This window comes from Bos grunniens, chromosome 16 (assembly GCF_055505025.1).
Source record: "Bos grunniens cultivar Pamir isolate PY7600 chromosome 16, Bosgru_T2T1.0, whole genome shotgun sequence".
Taxonomy (NCBI): Eukaryota; Metazoa; Chordata; class Mammalia; order Artiodactyla; family Bovidae; genus Bos; species Bos grunniens.
Genome location: NC_141180.1, coordinates 13,285,749 through 13,305,813, shown reverse-complemented (window position 1 = coordinate 13,305,813; position 20,065 = coordinate 13,285,749). Strand labels below are relative to the sequence as shown.

The window sequence follows — 20,065 nt, the reverse complement described above, 5'->3', positions numbered from 1 at the left end:
TTTTTTTTCAACATTTTGCTTAATGTGATTCTACCTGAGACAAATGACTAAAATTCCATCTCACCCAGGAAGCCTTTCTCCTCTAGTCATATTTAATCATTCCATTTGTGACACTCCCATTTATTGTACTGAGTCGTACATGAAATTTCAACTAAGAGCATAGATGTAAACAATCTTTTAATAATTCCAGTTTTCTGTTTCATTTTAAGTGGTAGGATGTGTCTACTCAAATTTTAAGTGGATATTTAGGGTTATCAATTTGAGTTTGGTTAGACGCCAAGGAAGAATTCATATTCTGACTCTGTTGGCTTTATATTGTAATCCTGAATTCATTTTGAAGTCATCATCATCATTGTCCTCATCTGATCTTAATTGTATACCTGCCGCGTATAAAAGTGTGTTCTATTGTTTGCAGGGAGACTAAATTCAAAGTGAGAACAAAACAGGGTGTTGCGAATAATCACATTTAGACTACTTGGAACTTAAATTGAACTCCATTTCATAGTGGAAATTCAATTAAAAAATACCTATTCGGTTAAACTACTTGGTTTAATCTGTAACTTCTGTAGCACAATAGAGAGAGTTGCATATACCTATCTGTCAGAAAATAGTTCAAGGATAAAAATGACACTTTAAGGATGGGTGCAGTTTAGAAAGGAAGTCCGGTTATGGACTTGAGGGAAAACTGTTATGATTTATTAACTTTGGTAAGTCTGGACAGTAAAATAGAATGGGTAGTGCATTTGGGGATGCTGATCATGGGGGAATATTAAATGTCCCAGACCAAATCAAAATGGCTAAATCCTGTCCTGTGTGGAAAAGTACTTTGATTATTATGCCATGATGTGTCACAGCATAAAAAAATAAGATTATAATCATGTGAGATTTATGTTTTTCACCTGTGTCTGTGTTTAGTGTTTCTGTGTTCATTTTAGACAAATACATATATCTGTTATATAAAATGCCTTAGTCTCTGAAATTTGTTGGAGAATTCTGTTAACTAAAAATAAGAAAGCATATTAAAAAATCTTCCAGAGCATTCTGCTGCGTTTTACTGCCCCCTTCTGCTGCTTCAATTTTTATTAACTTCTTTTTCTCTCTTGATTGTTGTAAAGATCACTAGGTAGATTTTGTGTCTGATGTTACAACATTCTTAAAAGTCTACATATGCAGTTTTCATTTGAGATTTAACCTTCATGAATATACTAAAAAAGGAATGAAATATGTGTTAGTTGAAGTAATAAGCCATTCATATGAGCTAAAAGAAAATGAACAGTAAAGACTATTAATACCCAAAATTCCAAAGGCACTGACATTTTCAAAGGAGATATTTCTTACTGCTTTGAGCAGGGTTCTACCATTCAGGGGCTTTCCTGGTGGCGCTAGTGGTAAAGAACCCGCCTGCCAATGCAGGAGACATGAGAGATGTGGGTTCGATCCCTGGGTTGGGAAGATCCCCTGGAGGAGGGCACAGCAACCCACTCCAGTCCTCTTGCCTGGAGAATCCCATGGACGGAGGAACCTGGCGGGCTATAGTCCATAGGATTGCAAAGAGTAGGATACAACTGAAGCGACTTTGCACACACACACACACACACACACACGCACTATTCAGACATGAAAGGATGGTCATATCTACTATCTTAGACGTGGAACTTTTTTCTATCTCCCTGTCTTCACCTTTATCCTATTCTGATTCACTCAAAGATAGTGGAGATTGCCCTTGTCTTTTTTATTCATGACAGGCTGACTAGAAAGACAGCTTTACTATCTTGCATCTTGCCTGAAGAGACATTTTTAACAAGGTTTTGCCACAGTGTACATCTGTTTCTTGAAGGGCAGAAACAGATGTACCCATAAAAGTACCCATAAAAGACCTCTACTTTAGTCTTTTAGTGCATGCGTGCATGCTAAGTTGCTTCAGTCATATCCGACTCTTTACAACCCTCTGGACTGTAGCCCTCCAGGCTCCTCTGTCCACGGGATTCTCCAGGCAGGAAGACTGGAGTGGGTTGCCATGCCCTCCTCCAGAAGATCTCCCCCACCCAGGGATCAGACCCACACCTCTTACGTCTCCTGCATTGGCAGGCAGGTTGTTTGCCACTAGTGCCGCCTGGGAAGCCCAGACTTTTAGTAAATCATGGTTGTTTACCTATTCCTGACTACACAAGATAGGAGTTTCAACTAGAAAAACAAGAGCATGTGGACAAAGAATGTCACTTCTCATTTCAGTAAACAAAGGATGTAAAACCCTCAGCCACTGCCCCCTGCCCCCACCCCAGCCTGATGGTCAGGACAGTGGCTCCCGAGGGGAGGTAAACAGGCTGCCACTGCAGTGACTGTGCGCCCCGAGGGGACTCAGGGTGCAGAAAAATGGAATAGTGGCCCTATCAAAGAAAGCATTTCAATACTCCCAGGGTCTTGCATCTTCCCATGTGTGGACAGAACTAAATTCACTAGCTTCAGATGTCTGTTTTCTTTTGATTAGCAGGAATCTTTTGATCTTCCACTTCCTGGGTTTTGGGGTTTTTGTTTGGCAAAAACACTTGTATATCCTGACTCCTTCTTTACCTCTTCAGAAAAGTCCTTCAGAGTTATCTGAGAGATGGTATCCTGGGGTTACCACCAAAGAAAACATAATTCTCACCTTTTACATTGTGTAGGTTTTTTTTTTTTTCCAGTTGACAAGGACAAACATTAAAAAAAAAAAATCCTTGTCAAATAAACCAATGGAGAAATACCAAACAATATCTAGTCCTAAGTTTTATTTTAAAAAAGTATCTCCTTTTTCTCAGCTTAGTTTCTGGATAGATTTTTCTTTTCCTTTGTTTTTCATGGTTGTATATCATAACTACTAAGGTGAATCAAGGTAGATTGAACATGGTCTTTGTGTTAGAGCTAGGAATCCTAAAAGGGGAGAAGGAAATACAAGAGAATGTGAGCAGGGCGTGCTGGGGCCAGCATAATGAGACCACAATGACACTGACGGATTAAACCCAGTTTAAATGAGCTTGGAAGTTGCCACTCTATCCTAACAAAAATCTGAACAAAGTGAAAACTCAAAATACTATTCTTAGATCCTCCAAAGAAGTGAGGTGACAGGATAAAAAGCTGCCCTCAAAATTGGAGAGGGCGTCCATGGTGGTTCAGCCATAAAGAATTCGCCTGCAGTGCAGGAAACACGGGTTCAATCCCTGGGTCAGGAAGATCCCCTGCAGAAGGAAATGGAAGCCCATTCCAGTATTCTTTTCTGGGAAATCCCATGGACAGAGGAGCCTGGAGGTCTACAATCCATGAGGTTGCAAAAGCATCCACACGACTTCAACAAAATTGGAGAGATTGGCCATACAGAGAAGCACAATTTACCAGAACAGAAACCTACAGGCAAACACCTCCTTGAAAACCAGTGCCTATGTAGGGAAACCCAAAGAGTAATGGATTGGGCTTAGTCACTCATTGTGTCCGACTCTGCAACCCCATGGACTGTAAACTGCTAGGCTCCTCTGTCCATGGGGATTCTCCATGGAGACAACGATACTGGAATGGGTTGCCATGCCCTTCTCCAGGGGATGTCCCAACCCAGGGATCAAACCTACGTCTCCAACATTGCAGGCGGATTCTTCACCATCTGAGCCACCAGGGAAGCCTGAAGAGTGAAGCGCATACACACATATCTTGAATAAACCTTAAGAGTTAGAAATTCCAGGGGCGTTGAGGGGGGGGGGGCGTCTATTTAGTTTCATGAGTTTTACTTCCTGGAACTCTGCCAACTTCCCACAGTGAATTACCAGGAAAAGAAAAAAAATCCCCTTGGAGGACTGGCAGGGAAGCAGGGGAAAAATAACCATTTTGAAATATGCCAGAGCATTGTTCTTTTAAATTAGGCTCAAAAGAAATTGTATTACCAGAGGCTAAACTCTGGGAATTTTATCAGAGCCTAAATGACCTGGGGAAAGGATGTACTCAAACTCTAGCACCCTCTAGCCATGTCCCACTTAATCTGTGGCAGTGGGGAATGGAGGAACACTTGTGACACTCACAGCTCAGAGGCATAGGCTGAGTAAAACACCGAGACCTGATCACAGGACTCAAGAAGACTCGCCCACTCCACCCCTCCCACCACATTGCTAAAGGCCTATTTATCAGAGTGCTTTTCACCCAGTACACCTTGCCCAGCTTTCAAAAAAAAAAAAAAATGGCAAGTCACGATGAGAGACAAAAAACAGTTGGAAGAGGCAGAGCGAACACTGAAACCAGACTCAGAGATACAGCACAGATGGTGGAAATATAAGATCATGAGTGCTGATGGAATAGTAATTACTGTGCAAGAACAGATGGGTAATATAAGCAGAGACATGGAAATTCTAAGAAAGAATAAAAAAAATTCTAGAGGTCAATAACATTGTAATAGGAATGAAGAATGAATTTGATGAACTTAGTAGGCTGGACACGTCTGAGGAAAGAATCTCTGAGCTTGAGGGTATGAAAGTAGATACTTCCAAAATCGATAAAGAAAAATATGAATAGAGAAAATACAGTGTTAAAAAAACAAACGTAAAAAATAGCCAAGAATTGTTGGAGAACTGCAGAAGGTGTCAAATAGATGTAATGGGAATAGAGTAGGAAAAGAAAGAAAGGAATAGAAGCAATATTTGAAGCAATATTAACTGAGAAATTCCCTAAATTAATCACAGATCCAGGAAGCTCAGAGAACATCAAGTAAGGATGTGCCAAAGCACCCATACCTAGGTGTATTATATTAGAACTGCAGAAAAGAAAATATAAAGGAAAAAATCTCTAAAGAATCTAGAGGAAAAAAAAACCTTACCATATATACAGAACAAAGATAAGAATTATATCCTATTTCCCCTCAGAAGCCATACAAGCAGGAAGAAAATGAAATAAAATGTTGAAAAAACAACAAGATAGAGTTCTGTATACTGGGAAACTAACCCTCAAAAGTGAAGGAACAACTTTTCTCAGAAAAAAGTTGAGGGAATTTGTGGCCAGTAGATCTGCCTTACACAAGAAGTTCTTCAGAGAGAAGGAAAATTATGAAAGTTAGAATCTCAGATCTACAGAAAAACAAAGAGCATTAGTGAAGACTAAGAGTAAAATAAAAACTTTTATTTTTCTTATTTTTAATTGATCTAACAAGTAGCAGTTTGTTCAACATAATAATGGTAAAAGTGTATTTAAGGATTATAGCTTATGTATAGAAGATCATGGCATCCGGTCCCACCACTTCATGGGAAATAGATGGGGAAACAGTGGAAACAGTGTCAGACTCTATTTTTCTGGGCTCCAAAATCACTACAGATGGTGACTGCAACCATGAAATTAAAAGACGCTTACTCCTTGGAAGGAAAGTTATGACCAACCTAGATAGCATATTCAAAAGCAGAGACGTTACTTTGCCAACAAAGGTTCGTCTAGTCAAGGCTACGGTTTTTCCTGTGGTCATGTATGGATGTGAGAGTTGGACTGTGAAGAAGGCTGAGCACTGAAGAATTGATGCTTTTGAACTGTGGTGTTGGAGAAGACTCTTGAGAGTCCCTTGGACTGCAAGGAGATGCAACCAGTCCATTCTGAAGGAGATCAGCCCTGGGATTTCTTTGGAAGGAATGATGCTAAAGCTGAAACTCCAGTACTTTAGCCACCTCATGTGAAAAGTTGACTCATTGGAAAAGACTCTGATGCTGGGAGGGATTGGAGGCAGGAGGAGAAGGGGACGACAGAGGATGAGATGGCTGGATGGCATCACTGACTCGATGGACGTGAGTCTGAGTGAACTCTGGGAGTTGGTGATGGACAGGGAGGCCTGGCGTGCTGCAATTCATGGGGTCGCAAAGAGTCGGACACAACTGAGCGACCGATCTGATCTGACCTGATAGGAGGTAAATTACAGCTTATGTATAATAGGTAAATTACACCAAAGGAAGAGGGAGGAATTCGGAATATTTTATTATGAAGCATGAAGTGGTATAATGTTATTTGAAAATGGAATTGGTTTAATTGCAAATGCATATGATGACCACTTTAATATTTTTAAGCATAATTGATATGTTAAGAAGGAAGAGAAAATAGAGTCATATAAAATACCCAATTAAAAGCACAATTATCAGAAAAAGAATGGAAGACAAAAATAGGAACAGAATACAAGGAAAACAAGTAGAAAAAAGTTAATATGATAGATAGTAATCCAGCTCTATCAGTAATCACTTTAAGCAACAATGGTACAAATATATCAACTAAAAAACAGACATTATCAGAACAAACCAAAGAAGAAGACCACCTATATGGTTTCTACAAGAAACTGCCTTAAATATAAAGACACACACAGAATAAAGTAAAAGGATGGAGAAAGATACACCATGCTGCTGTTGCTGCTGCTGCTGCTGCCGCTGCTGCTGCTAAGTCACTTCAGTTGTGCCCGACTCTGTGCAATCCCATAGGTGGCAGCCCACCAGGCTCCCCCGTCCCTGGGATTCTCCAGGCAAGAACACTGGAGTGGGTTGCCATTTCCTTCTCCAATGCATGAAAGTGAAAAGTGAAAGTGAAGTCGCTCAGTCGTGTCCGACTCTTAGTGACCCCATGGACTGCAGCCTACCAGGCTCCTCCGTCCATGGGATTTTCCAGGCAAGAGTACTGGAGTGGGGTGCCATTGCCTTCTCCAGCAGTAGACTACTTTACTCAAAAACACCAGAATATAGGTACTTCTCAAGGTCAGAAAGAAAATACACAAAAATAAACCACATTCTGGGCCATAAAAAAGAACATCTTAACAAATTGAGAATGATAAAAATCATACAATGTATCAGACCACATGGAATTAAATTAAAAATCAATAACCAGAAAGATAACCAGAAAATTCCCAAATATTTAGAGATTACCAAACACACTTCTAAATAACACATGGGTCAAATTAGAAATAATAAGAGACATTTAAAATTTTTAGTTCAGTTCAGTTGCTCAGTCATGTCCAATTCTGTGACCCCAAGGACCACAGCATGCCAGGCTTCCCTACCCATCACCAATTCCCGGAGATTACACAAATTCATGTCCATTGAGTCGGTGATGCGATCCAACCATCTCATCCTCTGTCGTCCCCTTCTCCTCCTGCTTTCAATCTTTCCCAGCATCAGGGTCTTTTCAAATGAGTCAGTTCTTTGCATCAGGTGGCCAAAGTATTGGAGTTTCAGTTTCAGCATCAGTCCTTCCAATGAATGTTCAGGACTGATTTCCTTTAGGATGGACTAGTTGGACCTCCTTACAGTCCAAGGGACTCTGAAGAGTCTTCTCCAAAACCATAGTTCAAAAGCATCAATTCTTTGGTGCTCAGCTTTCTTTATAGTCCAACTCTCACATCTGTACATGACTATTGGAAAAACCATAGCTTTGACTAGACGGATTTTTGTTGGCGAAGCAAAGTCTCTGCTTTTAATATGCTGTTTAGGTTGGTCATAGGTTTTCTTCCAAGGAGCAAGTGTCTTTTAATTTCATGGCTGCTTTTTTGGAGCCCAAGAAAATAAAGTCTGTCACTGTTTCCATTGTTTCCCCATCTATTTGCCATGAAGTGATGGGACCAGATAGCATGATCTTTGTTTTCTGAATGTTGAGTTTTAAGCCAACTTTTTCACCCTCCTCTTTCACTTTCATCAAGAGGATCTTTAGTTCTTCTTTGCTTTCTGCCATAAGGGTGGTATCATCTGCGTATCTGAGGTTATTGATATTTCTCCCACCAATCTTGATTCCAGCTTGTGCTTCATCCAGCCTGGCATTTTGCATGATGTACACTGCATATAAGTTAAATAAGTAGGGTGACAATATACAGTGTTGACGTACTCTTTTCCTGATTTGGAACCAGTCTATTGTTCCATGTCCAGTTCTGATTGTTGCTTTTTGACCTGCATACAGATTTCTCAAGAGGCAAGTCAGGTGGTCTGATATTCCCATCTCTTTAAGAATTTTCCACAGTTTGTTGTGATACAAACAGTCAAAGGCTTAAAAATTTTAAACTAAGTTTAATTTTTAAATTTAATTAAAAAATTTTAAACTAAGTAAAAATAAAAATACAACTTAAAATTCATGGGATTCAGCCAAAGCACTGCTTGAAGGGAAGTGGATAGCATTAAATGCATGTATTTGAAAAGAAGAAGAATCTAAAATCAGTAATCTTAGTTTCCCCCTGAGGAAACAAAACCGAAAAATGGGGGTTGGGGGTGAGGGTAGAATGAAACAAATTACTAATATCAGAAATGAGAGTGGGCATACTATTATAATGGAAATAAAAAGGCTAATTATAAGCTAAATAACAACTTTGTGACCACAAATTTGACAACCTAGATGAAATGGACCAATTTTTGAAAGACACTTTGACTAAAATTCAAGCAAGTAGAATTAGACAATATGAATTCTACTAAAGAGTTTGAATTAATAATTAATAACGTTCTAAAATAGAAAGCACCGGGCCCAGATGGATTCATTACTAATTTCAACTAAACATTTAAAGAAGAAGTTATTCTAAACCTCTACAGTCTCTTCCACAAAACAGAAGATGAGAGCATAATTCGTAACTTAACCATGAAGTTAGAATTACCCTATTACCAAAACCACACAAAGACATTACAAGAAAAGGTAACTACAAACTAATATCTCTCATAAGTATCGGTGCAAAATTTTGCAACAAATTATTAGCAAACAAAGTCCAACAACCTTCAAGCTAGACTTCAAGCAGTACTTAAACTGAGAACTTCCAGATATACAAACTGGATTTAGAAAAGGCAGAGGAACCAGAGACCAATTTGCCAACATTCATTCAGTCATAGAGAAATCAAGGGAATTCCAGGAAAACATCTACTTCTGCTTCACTGACTATGTGAAAGCCTTTGATTGTGTGGGTCAAAATAAACTGTGGAAAATCCTTTAAGAGATGGGAATACCAGACCACCTGGTCTGGTTATCAGTCTCCTGAGAAATCTATATGCAGGTCAAGAAACAATAGTTATAACCTTACAGGGAATGACTGGTTCAAAATTGGAAAAGGAGTAAGACAAAGCTGTATATTGTCACCCTGTTTAACTTATATGCAGAGTATATCATGGGAATTGCCAAACTGGATGAATCACAGGCTGGAATCAAGATTGCCAGGAGAAATATCAACATTCTCAGATATGCAGACGACACCACTTTAATGGCACAAAGTGAAGAGCAACTAAAGAGCCTCTTGATGAGAATGAAAGAGGAGAGTGAAAAAGCTGGTTTAAAACTCAACATTCAAAAAATGAAGATCATGGCATCCAGTCCCATCATTTCATGGCAAATAGATGGGGAAAAAGTGGAAGCAATGGCACATTTTATTTTCTTGGTGTCCAAAATTACTGTGGATAGTGACTGCAGCCATGAAATTAAAAGACGCTTGTTCCTTGGAAGGAAAGCTATGACAAACCTTGACAGCATATTAAAAAGCAGAGACGTCACTTTGCTGACAAAGGTCCAAATAGTCAAAGCTATGATTTTTCCAGTAGTCATATATGAGTGTGAGAGTTGGACCATAAAGAAGGCTGAGTGCCGAAGAATGGATGCTTTTGAACTGTGGTATTCAAGAAGACTCTTGAAAGGAGATGAAACCAGTCAATCCTAAAGGAAATCAGTCCTGATAGTCATTGGAAGGATTTATGCTGAAGCTGAAGCTCCAATATTTTGGCCACCTGATGCGAAGAGCCAGCTCATTTGAAAAGACCCCAATGCGGGGAAAGATTGAAGGCAGGAGGAGAAGGGGGTGACAGAGGATAAGATGATTAGATGGCATAATCAACTCAATGGACATGAGTTTGAGCAAACTCTGAGGGACAGTGAAGGACAGGGAGACCTTGTGTGCTGCAGTCTATGGGATTGCAAGGAGTCAGACATGACTTAGTGACTAAACAACAGCAACAACAAGAAATCCAACAATGTATAAAAATTATACACCATAATGAAGTGGAATTTATTCCAAGTATGCAAAGTAACAAGATATGTATAAAATCTATATAAAGAAAAGTACAAAACTCTGATGACAAAAAAAAAAAAAAAATCAAAGAACTAAATACTTAGAGAAATTCCACGTTCATAGATAGAAAGACTCATTATTGTCAAGCCGTCAGTTCTTCCCAACTTGATAGATTCAATGCGCTTTCAATCAAAATCTCAGAAATTTATCTTGTGGATATAGGAAAACTGATTCTTAAGATTTTGAAATGGAAAAGACCCAGGCTATTTAAATATTGAAGGAGAAGAACAAGATTGTAAGACTGATACTAACGACTTCAAGACTTAGCATATAGCTACAGTCACTAAGACAGTGCACTATGGCAAAAGAACAAATAGATCAATAGAACAGAGAGCCCAGAATAGACCCCATAAAGAGAGTCAATTGATCTTTGGCAAAAGCATTATAATAGAGAAATATAGTCTTTTTGACAAATGCTACTGGGGCAAGTGAACATCCATATGCAAGAAAGAAAAAATCTAGACACAGTTTTCTTCACAAAAATTGACTCAAAGTAGAGTTAAATGTGAAATGCAAAACTAAAAAAATATAAAAGATGATGTAGGAGAAAATCTATGCAGCCTATGTTATCGCAATGACTTTTTAGATACAGCAGACTTTCATGATCCATGAAATCAGAAATGATTGATGATGTAGATGTCCCTAAAATTAAAAACTTCTGCTTTGTGAAAGACCTTGTAAAGAGGATGAGACAAAAAGCCACTTTAGGTGATGATGGTGTGTCAGTTTAAGTTCATCATCTGCAAGAAACAGGCCACTCTGGTGGGGGACGCTGGCACCGGGGCAGATTGTCCATGTGAGGGGACATGGGTACATGGGGACTCTGTACTTGCTGCTTAATTTTGCCATAACCTTAAACTGCTCTAAAAAATAAAGTTTACTTTTTAAAAATTTCTAATTGAAGGATAATTGCTTTACAGAATTTTGTGGTTTTCTGTCACACATCAACAAGAATAAGCCATAAGTACACCCATGTCCCCTCCCTCCCAGATATCCCTCCCGTCTCCCTCCCCAGCCCACCCTTCAACCTGCCATAGAGCCCCTGTTTGAGTACCCTGATTCATACAGCAAATTGCCATTGGCTATCTGTTTTACATATGGTATTGTAAATTTCTATGTTGGAGAAGGAAATGGCACCCACTCCAATATTCTTGCCTGGAGAATTCCATGGACAGAGGAGCCTGGTGGGCTACAGTCCATGGGGTCTCAAAGAGTCGGACACCACTGGGCGACTAAGACACACACACATTTCTAAGTTACTCTCTCCATACATCTCCCCTTCTCTTTCCCCCTTCCCCCATGTCCATAGGTCTGTTCTCTATGTCTGTTTCTCCATTGCTGCCCTGAAAATAAATTCATCAGTATCATCTTTCTAGACTCCATATATATGTGTCAGTATACGATGTTTATATTTCTCTTTCTGACTTACTTCACTCTGTATAATAGGCTCTAGGTTCATCCACCTCATTTGAATGGGTTCAAATGTGTTCCTTTTTATGGCTGAGTAATATTCCATTGTATATATGTACCACAGCTTCTTTATCAATTCATCTATCAATGGACATCTAGGTTGCTTCCATGTTCTAGCTATTGTAAATAGTGCTGCAATGAACATTGGGGTACATGTGTCTTTTTCAACTTTGGTTTCCTCAGGGTATATGACTAGGAAAGGGACTGCTGGGTCATATGGTGCTTTTATTCCTAGCTTTTCCCGGAATCTCCACACCGTCTTTCATAGTGGCTCTATCAGTCTACATTCCCACCAGCAATGCAAGGGTGTTCCCTTTTCTCCACACCCTCTCCACCATTTGTTGTTTGTAGACTTTTTAATGATGGCCATTCTGATTGATGTGAGATGGTATCTCATTGTAGTTTTGATTTGCATTTCTCTAATAATGACTGATGTTAAGCATCTGTATGTCTTCTTTGGAGAAATGTCTCTTCGGGTCCCTTTCCCGCTTTTTGAAAGTGGGGCAGATTGTCCATGTGTGGGGACATGAGTATATGGGAACTCTGTACTTGCTGCTTAATTTTTCCATGACCTTACCCTGCTCTAAAAAAATAAAGTTTATTAATTAAAAGAAATTCTAAAGAACCTCAGCCCATAAAAGGGCTTTTGCTCTTAGCTGTTTCTTTTTCTCTTGTTCACATATTAATTCTACTCTTCTCACACATGCTTCACGTTAATTTTAGTGGTGGATGAAAACAACCTCCACCATATGAGCCACAGGCTATTTTGCTAAAGGCAATCCATTTTTTTTTGGACTATTCATAATCATTGGTAAAAATCTTCAAGGCTGAATGCTGCAGAATCTGAAAAATGACAGATGCTCTTTTCCTAACTAAAAATTCTCTGTACCCTAAGGACAATAATTCCCTTGCTATTAATAACTTGTTATTCCCTTGTTATTAATAAAATCTGAAGAATTTACTCCTTCTCTCATTCCTCTCATATCCAGACATTGTATTCATATAATGTTTTCCCTTTCTTTGAAATGATGCCATACCCAAGTGCTTGTGCTCAATGCAAAGGGAGGCTAAACAAATGGAAACATTGGAGTTGGGAGCAGAGAAAGGTTTACTGCAGGGACCAAGCAAGGAGAACAGGAACATCATGCTCAAAAACCTCAAACTCTCCAATCATTTGGGGTAAGAGTTTTTAAAGGCGAAATTTGGGGTGATAGCTGCAGGGCATATGACTTTCTTCTGATTGGTTGGTGGTGAGGCAACAGCGTGGTGGTTCCCCAGGAATCTTGTGCTTAGCCTGAAGTTGCCATTCTCTATTGGGGTTGGGACCTTTGTTCCTGACAAAGATCTCAAAAATATGTATATCCCTTGAGGAGAAACCAAGACCTGCTTTATCACTGCACTATTGTTTCTTCCCTGGTCCTCCTTTGTTTCTGCATTTCCTCCCTTCCCTTCAGTTCAGTTCAACTCAGTTGTGTCCAACACTTCCACTCAGTTGTGTCAACACTTTGCTACCCCATGGAGTGCAGCACACCAGGCTTCCCTGTCCATCACCAACTCCCGGAGCTTGCTCGAACTCATATCCATCAAGTCGGTGATGTCATCCAACCATTTCATCCTCTGTTGTCTCCTTCTCTTCCCATCTTCAATCCTTCCCAGTATCAGGGTCTTTTCAAATCAGTCAGTTCTTCACATCCCAGGTGGCAAAGGTATTGGAGCTTCAGCTTCAGCATCAGGCCTTCCAATGAATATTAAGGACTGATTTCCTTTAGGATGGACTGGTTGGATCTCCTTGCATTCCAAGGGACTCTCAGGAGTCTTCTCCAACACCACAGTTCAAAAATATCAATTCTTTGGCACTCAGCCTGCTTTATGGTCCAACTCTCAATCCATACACGACTACCGGAAAAACCATAGCTTTGACTATAGCTTTGACCTCCATTCCCATAGCTCTGACATCCTTCCCTAGTAAGGAACTATTTGAATCTGCTTTTTGTTAGTTGCTCAGTCATTTCTGACTCTTTGTGACCCCGTGGAATTGAACCCGGGTCTCCTGCATTGCAGGCTTCCCCGGTGGCCCTAGTGGTAATGAACCTGCCTGCCAATGCAGGAGACATAAGAGATGTGTGTTTGATTCCTGGGTCTGGAAGATCCCCTGCAGGAAGGCATGGCAACCCACTTCAGTAATCTTGCCTGGAGAATCCCATGGACAGAGGAGCCTGGTGGGCTACAGTCTAAAGGGTCACAAAGAGTCGGACATGACTGAAGTGACTTAGCACACACACAGCACTCCCGCATTTCAGGCAGATTCTTTGCCATCTGAGTCACCAGGGAAGCCCCCTTTAGAACTCAGGAAAGATTAAGTAGGCTGAAGCCTTTTTTCCTGTAAACAAGAAATAAGGAGCATGGAGAGTGTTATGGTCTGGGTGTGGGTTGGTAAAGAATTTCCCGATATGAGAGGGAAATAAAGTTTATTAGAGTGGGAGACATTGTTAGAACAGCGGGCCAGCTCAAGGGAGAGCCAGTGTTGAACAGTGGTCCTTTTTTTAGTCCACTTTTATACCCAGGGTACAGGGGTGGGGTAGGGGGTCTTGTGGGTCATTTGCTGATTGGATGAGGCACATATATTGCAGGAGGGGAAGAGTAACACAAATATCTCCTCCCTATTGGGTAGGAGGGGAGACAGGTTATACTGCTCAGGAGAACCTGAAATCAGTTAATAGTTATAACATGGGAGAGGGAAGGATGATAGGGTCTGGCTTTTCTGTTCCTGCATTCCAAGACCCTCCTTGGTTTTATCTGCTCTTTCGTCCTTGGGTCACCAGAGAGGTTTTTATACCTGGGAGGGCCTTACAGGGTCCTGCTCAATTTCAGAAGCACTACTCATAAGACGTGTGCATCTTTCCCAACTGCTTCTGCAAAAGCTTCAGGGTTTCTGACCTCTAAAGCTGTATCTCTACTCTCTAATCTAAATTTCAAATACTTATACAACTGCCCCCTGGAACTTTTCATAAGACCATACTAAAAGCCAAACTCACCCTCAGCTTAAAATTCATTTTTTGTGCGTGCTCAGTCATGTCCAACTCTTAGGGATCCCATGGACTGCAGCCTGCCAAGTTCCTCTGTCCATGGAATTTTCCAGGCAAGAATACTGAAGTGGGTTGCCATTTCCTCCTCCAAGGGATCTTCCCAACCCAGGGATCAAACCTGCCTCTCCTGTGTCTCCTGCATTGGCAGGCAGAATCTTTATCACTGTGTCATCTGGGAATAAAATTGAGTTGTTCAGTTGCTAAGTCATGTCCTGTTGTAGAGAAAAAGCCAATTCTGACTCCATGATGGAAACTGTTTCTTTAACTTGCTTTTTATTGCTTTTGTTATTATAAACATACACAGTGGCTTGCTTAAAAGGTCCCTGTCCCTCTGCTTGTCTGTAAACTAAAGGGCTTTTGTTCAGCTCATGGAAAGATGGTTTGTCCCTGCCCACATGCAAATAGAAGAGATTAATATACCCTTTCCAAAGGCTGGCCATTCCTTGGGAGATGTTTTGCAAGACTGTAGACCCTTTCACTTTACTTCCCCACTGCCTCTCCCTCTCTGTTCTGCCTTTTGACTTTCAGTTCAGTTCGGTCACTGAACCGCAGTACGCCAGGCCTCCCCGTCCATCATCAACTGCCGGAGTTCACCCAAACCCACGTCCATTGACTCGGTGATGCCATCCAACCATCTCATCCTCTGTCGTCCCCTTCTCCTCCTGCCCTCAATCTTCCCCAGCATTAGGGTCTTTTCCAATGAGTCAGCTATTTGCATCCAGTGGCCAAAGAATTGGAGTTTCAGCTTCAACAGCAGTCCTTCCAATGAACCCCCAGGATTGATCTTTAGGATGGACTGGTTGGATCTCCTTGCAGTCCAAGGGACTCTCAAGAGTCTTCTCCAACACCACAGTTCAAAAGCATCAATTCTTCGGCGCTCAGCCTTCTTCACAGTCCAACTCTCACATCCATACATGACCACTGGAAAAACCATAGCCTAGACTAGATGCACCTTTGTGGACAAAGTAATGTCTCTGCTTTTTAATATGCTGTCTAGATTGGTCATAACTTTCCTTTCAAGGAGTAAATGTCTTTTAATTTCATAGCTGCAATCACCATCTGCAGTGATTTTGGAGCCCCCAAAAATAAAGTCTGACACTGTTTCCACTGTTTCCCCATCTATTTCCCGTGAAGTGATGGCACCAGATGTCATGATCTTTGTTCTCTGAATGTTGAGCTTTAAGCCAACTTTTTCACTCTCCTCTTTCACTTTCATCAAGAGGCTCTTTAGTTTTTTGCTTTCTGCCATAAGGGTGATGTCATCTGCATATCTGAGGTTATTGACATTTCTGCTGGCAATCTTGATTCCAGCTTGTGCTTCTTCCAGCCCTGCGTTTCTCATGATGCACTCTGCATAGAAGTTAAATAAACAGGGTGACAATAGACAGCCTTGACGTACTCCTTTTCCTATTTGGAACCAGTCTGCTGTTCCATGTCCAGTTCTAACTGTTGCTTCCTGACCGCATACAGGTTTCTCAAGAGGCAGGTCAGGTGGTCTGGTATTCCCATCTCTTTCAGAATTTTCCACAGTTTATTGTGATCCATGCAGTCAAAGACTTTGGCATATTCAATGAAGCAGAAATAGATGTTTTTCTGGAACTCTTGCATTTTCGATGATCCAGCAATGTTGGCAATTTGATCTCTGGTTCCTCTGCCTTTTCTAAAACCAGTTAAAACATCTGGAAGTTCACAGTTCACATATTGCTGAAGCCTGGCTTGGAGAATTTTGAGCATTACTTTACTAGCATGTGAGATGAGTGCAATTGTGGCTTTTGAATTTAGTTCCTCATTACTTCTATCCCTCTGACTCTACAAAAGAGTAGAGGCACAGGACTGGAAAAGGTCAATTTTCATTCTAATCCCAAAGAAAGGCAATGCCAAAGAATGCTCAGACTACCGCACAATTGCACTCATCTCACATGCTAGTGAAGTAATGCACCAAATTCTCCAAGCCAGATTTCAACAATCCGTGAACTCTGGCTTGGAGAATTTTGAACATTACCTCTCTAGCATGTGAGATGAGTGCAATTGTGAAGTAGTTTGAGCATTTTTTGGCATTGGTTTTAGAAAAGGCACAGAGGAACCTAAGAATCAAATTGCCAACATCCTCTGGATCATAAAAAGCAAGAGAGTTCCAGAAAAACATCTGTTTATGCTTTATCGACTATGCCAAAGCCTTTGACTGTGTTTCACGATATTTCTGTGTTGTTGGATGTTGTCATTATAGATATGCCTGAAGCGGCTAAGTCGGCTCCTGCCCCTAAAAAGGGCTCTAAAAAAGCTGTGACCAAGGCCCAGAAGAAGGATGGCAAGATGCGCAAGTGCAGCCGCAAGGAGAGCTACTCCGTGAACGTGTACAAGGTACTGAAGCAAGTCCATCTGGACACCAGCATATTGTCCAAGGCCATGGGAATCATGAACTCTTTCGTCAATGACATTTTCAAGCGCATTGCTGGCAAGGCATAGTGCCTGGCGCATTACAACAAGCACTCGACTATCACATCCAGGGAGACCCAGACCGCCGTGGGCTTGCTGCTACCTGGGGAGCTGGCCAAGCACGCCGTGTCTGAGGGCACTAAGGCTGTCACCAAGTATACCAGCTCCAAGTAAATATAATATGCCTAGCCGCTGTTAACGGAGAAGGCAATGGCACCCCGCTCCAGTACTCTTGCCTGGAAAATCCCACGGATGGAGGAGCCTGGTGGACTGCAGTCCATGGGGTCGCTAAGAGTTGGACACGACTGAGCGACTTCACTTTCACTTTGACTGTGTGGATCACAATAAACTGTGGAAAATTCTGAAAGAGATGGGAATACCAGATCACCTGACTGGCCTCTTGAGAAACCTGTATGCAGGTCAGGAAGCAACAGTTAGAAGTGGACATGGAACAACAGGCTGGTTCCAAATAGGAAAAGGAGTACGTCAAGGCTGTATATTGTCACCCTGTTTATTTAACTTCTATGCAGAGTACATCATGAGAAACGCAGGGCTGGAGGAAGCACAAGCTGGAATCAAGATTGCCGGCAGAAATATCAATAACCTCAGCTATGCAGATGACACCACCCTTATGGCAGAAAGTGAAGAAGAACTAAAGAGCCCCTTGATGAAAGTGAAAGAGGAGAGTGAAAAAGTTGGTTTAAAGCCTAACATTCAGAAAACGAAGATCATAGCATCCAGTCCCATCACGTCATGGCAAATAGATGGAGAAACAGTGGAAATAGTGGCAGACTTTATATTTTTGGGCTACAAAATCACTGCAGATGGTGACTGAAGCCATGAAATTAAAAGATGCTTACTCCTTGGGAGAAAAGCTATGACCAACCTAGATAACATATTAAGAAGCAGAGACATTACTTTGCCAATAAAGGTCGGTCTAGCCAAAGCTCTGATTTTTCCAATAGTCATGTATGGATGTGAGAGTTGGACTATAAAGAAAGCTGAGTGCCGAAGAATTGATGCTTTTGAATGATGGTGTTGGAGAAGACTCTTGAGAGTCCCTTGGACTGCAAGGAGATCCAAACAGTCCATCCTAAAGGAAATCAATCCTGAATATTTATTGGAAGGACTGATGTTGAAGCTGAAACTCCAATACTTTGGCCGCCTGATGCGAAGAGCTGACTCATTTGAAAAGACCCTGATGCTGGAAAGATTGAGGGCAGGAGGAGAAGGGGACAACAGAGAATGAGATGGTTGCATGGCATCACTGACTCAATGGACATGAGTTTGAGTAAACTCCAGGAGTTGGTGATGCACAGGGAAGCCTGACGTGCTGCAGTCCATGGGGTCACAGAGTCGGACATGACTGAGGGACTGAACTCAACTGAAGGTAATTAGAAGCTGGCATGTCCTATGTAATTAGAAATTGATTTTTCTGCAAATATTAATATTTTGCCACCTAGCCAAGTAAGGCTGACTTGTTTCATCTGTGAGAAGCCCACTTTTAATCCACCTCTTTTGTAAGCTAATGGGTTTTACATTGCTGTACCTGACTCAGAACTGAAGTCGAAGTAAGAACTGGGGCCTTGTTGTGTGTTTATGTATATCTCTTTTTTGGGAAATATTGCCCTGGTTGATTGTAAAAATAACTCTATTTAATTGGCCTAAATTATAGTAATAAGCACTTTTAAACCAAAAACATTCTAAATACAAGAGAGATCAAGTTAAATGAGTTTCCATTTCACATGAACTGGAAAACGTAATATTACATTAGTACCTGATATTAATGTTTGATGGATCTAATAATAATATAGACATGTCTTGAATCATCAACATATTAAATATAATATTAAGTATAAAACTTTCATTGTGCCTAGGTTTAACATAAATAAGCTATTACATCTGTTACAAATTTGTCAGCAAATACCTCAATGTGGAAAAAAACTTTAAGGAAACAAAGATGTGTTTTCAATAGATGGTGTGATGAATAAAAGAAAAATACAGAAAAGAGTTAAAGAGTTACGCATGATCATGTAGGAAAGATATGGTATATGGTCTTTTCTATCAAAGGAGAAATTATAAGAAATACAGAAGCAATTCATTTTCAAAACAGTTGAACAGAAAGACATATAGCTGGCTTGTGAATAAGATTCCTACTATGGTGGCTTCCCCAATAGCTCAGTTGGTAAAGAATCTGCCTTCAATCTTTCCCAGCATCAGGGTCTTTTCCAGTGAGTTGGCTCTTTGCATCAGGTGGCCAAAGTATTGGAACTTCAGCATCAGCATAAAGCTATTTTCCTTTAATATTCACCAGAGGAATTAACAGGCTCACAATCCAACCAGATTTATCATTTATTAGCATTTGTCAGTATTTCAAGTGCTACATATTTCAATAAATATTTATTGAATAAATGAGTGGAACTGTCTTCTGTGGCTTCCCCAGTGGCACAGTGGTAAAGAACATTCCTGCCAATGCATGAGATGAGGGTTCGATCACTGGGTTGGGTAGATCCCCTGAAGAAGGGAATGGCAACCCACTCCAGTATTCTTGCCTGGAGAATTCCATGGACAGAAGAGGCTGGTGGGCTACAGTCCATGGGGTACAAAGAGTCATACATGACTTAGTGACTAAACAACAATGACATCTTCTGTGAAGCCTCAGCCTCTAGGAGCCACTCCACGTTCAAGGTCAGGAGGGGCGGTGGTGAAGAGATACCCCTCATCCAAGGTTAGGAGCAGCGGCTGCATTTTGCTGGAGCACCCATGAAGAGATACCCCACGTCCAAGGTAAGAGAAACCCAAGTAAGACGGTAAGAGTTGCGAGAGGGCATCAGAGTGCAGACACACTGAAACCATAATCACAGGAAACTAGTCAATCTAATCACACTAGGACCACAGCCTTGTCTAACTCAATGAAACTAAGCCTGGCCTGTGGGGCCACCCAAGACAGGTGGGCATGGTGGAGAGATCTGACACAATGTGGTCCACTGGAGAAGGGAATGGCAAACCACTTCAGTATTCT

General features: G+C 40.9%; 1 pseudogene; it reads left to right on the top strand.

Annotated features, from left to right (window-relative positions):
• The first annotated feature begins 16,836 nt into the window (after positions 1-16,836).
• LOC147356187 (histone H2B type 1-C/E/F/G/I-like) lies at positions 16,837-19,377 on the top strand (annotated as a pseudogene).
• The last annotated feature ends 688 nt before the right edge of the window (positions 19,378-20,065 follow it).